Genomic DNA, 6847 nt, shown 5'->3' on the forward strand with positions numbered 1-6847 from the left:
CCGCTCGTACGTACGAGACGGCGGCGTACGGGGCCGCACACACACACACATACGTACACACATAATATACGTATATATACACATATACACACACACACACATTTTTTTACTTATTTTCTGTTTTTTAGAAAAGTTAATTAGATGATCAAATGTTAGATTAATGTTGAATGTTAGATGAATTAGCTAGCTAGATAGAAAAATTGTCGAACTAGAGATTAAAACTATAGTTGAATAATTAATATAACTAGTTTATTTTTAGTTAGAAAATTGTTGAACTAGTTTATTTAGGTATATGAGATTTGAACTAGTTCAATAATTAATACAATTAGTTTATTTTTAGTAAGAAAATTTAGGTATCTGAGATTTGATGATCTAATTAAAATATTATTTATTAATGAGTTTTTCTGTTTATTTAATTTTTTATATATTTTGAGTTTATATAAATGTTAGATTAATGTTGAATGTTAGATGAATTAGATAGAAAAGTTAAATATATAGTAATTTCAATTGTTAGAGATGAATATAGTTAGATATATTAATGTCAAATGTTAGATGAATATATATTTGGCTAGATATAGGTGTTTAATGTTTCACCTATATGAACATAGGAAATGTCATCTGACGACGAAAAAAATTTCATTATGTGCGAACACTGCGAAGACCAGCGCGGCCTGTGCGACAAAAATTTCCTTGTTGATGGTAGGCGCTTCAGCATCAAGCTGGATGAGACATTCGAAGTTGATACAGTAAGTCACTTTGTCAATTATTATTTGAATGCAAAACTTATGCTTCATTTGCTTCAACTTATAATTTTAAATTTTCACTATTCTACTAGCGCATCTTCTGCCATGCAAGAATTTTTGTCTTGGATAAGATATGTTTTAGTGCTATAGATGATATGGTGGTAAAGAGAGTTTACTTGAAGACGGAGCATGGGTATACTTTCAACGTCAAATTATATAATGGAGACACACACACCCATTTTGAATGCAAAACTTGGCAAGCACTATGCAAGGCTTATGCATTTGAGCATGATATGGTTATCACCTTTGATATTCGTCCGGAAGATGATACTGAAGGTAATATAGACATCTGGGTCGATGTGCAAACGCCTCCAGTTCTACCATTTGGTGAGTTTTTCTCAACCATGCATGCATATGTTTATGTCTTTGATACAGTTTATTCAAAAATAGTTGACAACTAATTTGTATTGTCAGCTTATTTCGGTTCAAGCAAACATGTCCGGCGCTTGGTAGACAGGACCTACTACTGCCCCGGGGTTCAACTAAACTGCGAGGAGATAAGTCATTATGTTTCATGGCTTGAGGATCTTAATACTGTCAAGACAAAAAAATTTCCTGAACTTAGAAATGTTAGTACTCAAAACGTGCGACCAATGATGATCGTATTGAACTACGGTCACATCTATAATCGAAAGATGGTAAGATTTTAAATATTTATCCTTAATTAGTGCATCTTTTGCATATATTATTTTTGAAGCTAAACTTTCATTGCTTAGTATATTAATTACTATACGATGTTCTTCAACAGGGACTTTCGATGACAGTTGTGCCTCAGTGGATCAAGACAAAAGGTCGCATGTCAATGGTTAGCTTACGACCAAGATTTCCTACATTGCACATGAGTGCATTCAGGATTTCTGAAAGCGAAGAATGCTTAATAGTGAAAGATTGGAGCAAAAATGTTAACGATCGCAGAGAAGTACTAGGGGGCAGCAAGGAGAAGCGCAACCCAAGATTAGGAGACAAATTCATCTACATGCTCCAGTATGACGAATCAGGAGAGCTATACATGTTCTATGCTATTCTACCTGAGAGGGAGTAGCAGGATCAGTAGCTACTAGTTCATGCTCTTAATTAGTACGTGTCTCATGTCCGTGTCCTGAACTTCGATGTTGGTGATGATTATGTTGAACTTGATGATATCTTTGCTTCTGTTACAAAGTGAATGTTTCCTCTTTAAGCTAGCCAGCGTTGATGATGATTAGATAGCTAACGGTAATGACTATGATGATTAAATAGTGGTAATTAGACGACTATGATGATTTTTAGCTAGCTAGAGTTTATTTATTTATTAATATGCGATGATGATGATGATGATGACGACGACTACAACTCATTATAACGTAAAACAATCCTAAATTAAATTGATAACACAAATTTAATTGAAAAATACAAAATAAAACAAAAACTCACAACCATTTAGTACCGGTTGGTGTTACCAACCGGTACTAAAGGGCTCCCGGCCCCCGGAGCTGGCTCGTGCCACGTGGTTTCCCTTTAGCACCGGTTCGTGTTGAACCGGTACTAAAGGGGGGTAGGCCTTTAGTGCCCACACTTTAGTGCCGGTTTCTAAACCAACACTAAAAGGCCGTACGAACCGGTGCTATTGCCCGGTTCTGCACTAGTGCTCTGTAGTACATTGATGCAAATTTTTGGGTTTGCAATCAGCTGAAAAGTATTTCGGGCCAGCAGAGCCTACCAACATCGAGCTATATCATGCATAGAACTCTCCATTCAGTCACAGCTATCGTTGACTTGGAGAGAATAGCCACGGGAAGCATTTTAACGGCCGCACCGGCGTTTCCAGCAAAAACTGTGACCGCCGCAACCTCATGTCGTACACGTTACAGTAGAAGAACTCGGACACCCCAGCCCATTAAATCATCCTTTCGGTCCTATTTTCTTCGATTCCATCACTTATTCCCCTTGCTTTGAATCCACATCCTTCTCCTCCACCGTCGTTGTTGTGTCTCTCCGGCCGCCACACAGGCATTGCTAGACCTCTGCAACCAGCACCGACATGCCCGCTCATCTTTTGCGATGGCGTCGCCCAGCCAAGACTCGTCCGTAGCCAGGTACACTCATCCTCCCCAGTCCATGGCGGACACCACACCCGACATGTGTTCGGTCAAATGCCATTGAGCTAATTTTCAAACGCCGTATCGTTCTTTCAGAGTACGAAAGATGACGGGGTACTCGACCATGGAGGATGAGTTGTTGTGTGGTGCGTGGTTGACTGTATCCGCGGACTTCATAGGCAGGAGCAGAGAGGGGATCTATTGGCAATACGTGCATGATTCGTTTCACGGTGAAAGCACATTGCGTCCTACGACATGCACATCATCATCAACGCAATGTGATGTCGTTATCGTAACGATGGTACGCCATCCAGTCCTCCATCACCAAGTTTTGTGATGCGGTTGGTTGGCTGGAGGCAAGATGGCCATTGCGCGTGGTAGATGAGTAGATCATAAGTTTTACTTCTTATTGCTCAATTTTTTGAGTGAATCGTTCACTCAATGCTAGTCTACACATTATCTAGTCTGCACGTGCTGCTGTGATGCACAATGTGTCGGAGGGACGACCATTTACACACATACACTGTTGGGTGAAGCTGAAGAGACATTATGTGGGACGAGACGATCCGTCCATGAAAAACTTGTTGGATATCCGGTTGATCTCGCTAAATTCGAACTATTGTTGTACTAGATTTATTTGCATGTTATGTATGGATGATTTGTGCTATTTTTTATTCAAACTTTGATAAAACCCGTCATATTTGCATGAATTTCAGTCGGTTAGTTGGAACAATGTGTGAAATGTAATCGGACATATGCGAACAGTTTGGGATGGTCGGCTTCTGTATCCGTGTCCATGGACTGCCCCCGTCCGCCAGAGCGAATTTGCAGATCGGCATAGGAGATGCCCTTACAAAATAATCTAAACAAGTATTTCAGACCAGCAGAAAGTCTACAAACATCGAGCTAGATCTCATACATAGAACTCTCCATTCAGTCGAGTCGCAGCTATCCCTCGTTGGAGTTACCAGGGTCAACATAGCACAAGTTTGAGCCACAAAAATTAGGAGAAGATGATCATACCTTGATCCAATGGTGCAGCCATCTTCCCTCCTTAGTCCTTCACCACCTAGAGATTGACCTGCTGTGTGTTTGGTTTGGTCCTTCTTGATGCTTCAGTTCTTGAGCTTGATCGGTAGCCTTAGCTTCAGTGTTTGGTCCTTCACCACCGGGAAGCCTTTTAACGGCCGCACGGGGAAGAAGGGGCTCTCAACATCCGACCATCTTACTACGAGTTATCTTCTGCTTGGAAAGGCATACGCAAGCTATTAACATATGTTAGCCGTATAAATTCAAATGATTCAAAATTTTCTGGCGATATTTGATTTTTTTCGCTAGGTAACGGAAGGGCCGGTTTTTGACCGGTTTCCGAAAATCTCGGCCAAGAAAAAAAACCTGTCGTCCTCCGTGAAGAAAATACGGTCCCGGTGTAGTCGGTCCTGCTCGCCGGCGGCGGTAACATGAACAGCTCGGGAGCACCATGGCCCGACGAACAGCAGCCGGTCGTCGCCCACGCTCCTCAGACTCGCCCATCGCGACCGTGCCAAGTCCGCCTCGAACACCTTAAACTTTGTCTTCATCTGCAGCTCGAGCCCATTCCACAGTACAACCGCCGAGTCGCGCCAACACTCCCTGCTTCGCCTTGTTCTCAGGATCCTCTCTGCAAACGAACAACAACGTGCCGCTGGATTCTACTCCCTCCGTTCCCAAATACTTGTCTTTCTAGGCATTTCAAATAAACTCAACATACGGATGTATGTAGACATATTTTAAAATGTAGATTCATTCATTTTGCGCCGCATGTAGTCATTTGTTGAAATCTCTAAAAAGATAAGTATTTAGGAACGGAGGGAGTAGCAGGTATCGCGGCGAGTCGTCGAGGACACCACGGGAGCTACCCATGAGGTGCTCGACCCGTGACACGGTGGGATTGCTGGTGCGCCTGTCCGTGCCGATGGAGACAGAGAAGAGCCCGTCCCGGCTGTCGAGGGCGAGGAGCTTTCCCTCGCATGAGAGTATGAGACAATGTCTTGGAGGTGGCGAAGCTCGTCGGATGTGGTCAACCGCCACGAGGACGCCCCTGGCCGGCACAAGGCAAGCTTGCTATATATACGTCCATGCCTCGTTATTCATCAACGATCGCGGCGACGAGGTCGTGGGACGGTGGGAGCACACCACGAGCTTCAGCATGTTCGGCACTGGCTGGTCGTTCGCGACAAGGAGAGGCACGTTGGGGGCGCATGCGTTGGAGAGGCCAGGGAGCAGGATGGTGGTGGACATGAAGAAGGGGCTGACCAGTGTGTAGGCGCCGTCGAAGCGCTCGCCGCAGGAGCTCTGCGCGTGCGGCAGCTGCCGGTGGCGGTCGAGGTGGAGCGGCAGCGGCCGGAAGGCGGAGCCGGCCAGGCTGTAGAATGTCCGGTCAGGCAAGGGGAGCCACGGGTAGTGCGGGGGCGGAGAGGTCTGCCGCGCAGAGGCGCGCCACTGTTTGCAGACGGCGGCGAAGCGGACCCGGTCGGCATGGCAAGGCAGGCGGCGGAGCACGACGCCCGCGAGCTCGGTGGGGATGCTCGACCAGCAACTTGGTGCGCGGCGTGCTACCGACGACATATCGGATCGACCAACGAGATAGCCTGCGACGTGTGTGCCTCTGTAGGTCCATGATCCATGCCGTGGGCGCCGTATGTATATACGCGGTTGGCACGGCACGAGAGTCCGAGACTGTCTCGAAAACACTTTCCTGTTTTTTCTGAACCAGTTGAGAAGTTTCCCACGCTGCGACGCGTAAGGAGCCAAATACTTCTATTTTCTTAGGCAGCTTTTGTTTTGGAAAAAGATTGAAATCACCCGGCTGATCACGCTCTTTTCGTCCGCCCTCTCGTGCACACGACACATGTCAGTGGGCTCGCACGTCTGCACCTTCCCGAAACAACTACCAGATCCAATCGTTCTTCATGATAATCCTATCTTTCTTTTGCATCTCTCCTTCATCCAGACGAGGTGCTGCAGCCGCGCCACCGCCAAACACCCCAGCTGCACCGCCGCGGACGCCGGCGAGCACGCGCTCTGTCGTTGCGGTCGCCGGCCGCCTCCACCACCACCATCTTTCCTCCTCCCTCTTCTCGATTGATGGCGCCCGCTCCTACTGCTATTGGGTAATGAAGAAAATGACCTCCCCTCGCTACCGTCCATGGCAAGACCGCCGTCCACTTCTGCAACATCACTTCTGTTGCAAAAAATAAATCCGCAACATGAACTCCGTTGCAAAAAATCAGCAACAAGAACTCTGTTGCAATAAAAAAACCCGCAACAAGATGTTTGTTGAAAAAAAAATCCGCAACAAGACCTCTGTTGCAAAAAAAATTCGCAACAAGACCTCTGTTGCAAAAATATTCCGCAACAAGAGCTCTGTTACGAATGTTTCTACAACAACCTCTTTGTTGCAAAGCAGTGAAAAGACGTTCGCCCGCTAAATTTGTGTCAGATCCGACGGCTCGCGAGGCGGCGGATCTTTTTAAAAGATCCGCCCGCCGACGCGTAGCACCCCCTTTTTTTAGGCAACCTCACGAAATTTTTATTAATTCGTCACAATGTTTACAAAGACGGATGATAAATTCCCGGGATGTCCTAACCAAACATGACGGCCACCACCGAGAGATAAAGCATACTTCGCTAAGTTGTGAGCTTCAAAGTTTGAGCTCCTAAACTCATGACTGAAATTACAAAAAGCAAAGGCTAAAGAATGTTCAACTATCTCATGAATAACTGCTCCATAGCTTGCCAAATTCTCCTTATGTATGTCCTGCACCACCGTCGACCGTGGGCAAGCCTGTGTAGCATTTCACTGTGCACATCGGAAACGCCTAAAAAAACCAGTTATCGGAAACTTCTGGATGTTCGAGGTCTGGTTTTTCTTTTTCCTAATTGTTTTATGCTTTCCTTTTTTTAGATTATCTTTATTTTTACAAA

At 45.2% G+C, this 6847-nt stretch overlaps 1 pseudogene; it reads right to left on the reverse strand.

The window, feature by feature from the left end:
- Positions 1-5592, reverse strand: part of LOC123054324 (uncharacterized) — a 9481-nt pseudogene extending 3889 nt beyond the window's left edge.
- Positions 5593-6847: the final 1255 nt, after the last annotated feature.

The sequence above is a fragment of the Triticum aestivum genome, chromosome 1A (assembly GCF_018294505.1).
Source record: "Triticum aestivum cultivar Chinese Spring chromosome 1A, IWGSC CS RefSeq v2.1, whole genome shotgun sequence".
Taxonomy (NCBI): Eukaryota; Viridiplantae; Streptophyta; class Magnoliopsida; order Poales; family Poaceae; genus Triticum; species Triticum aestivum.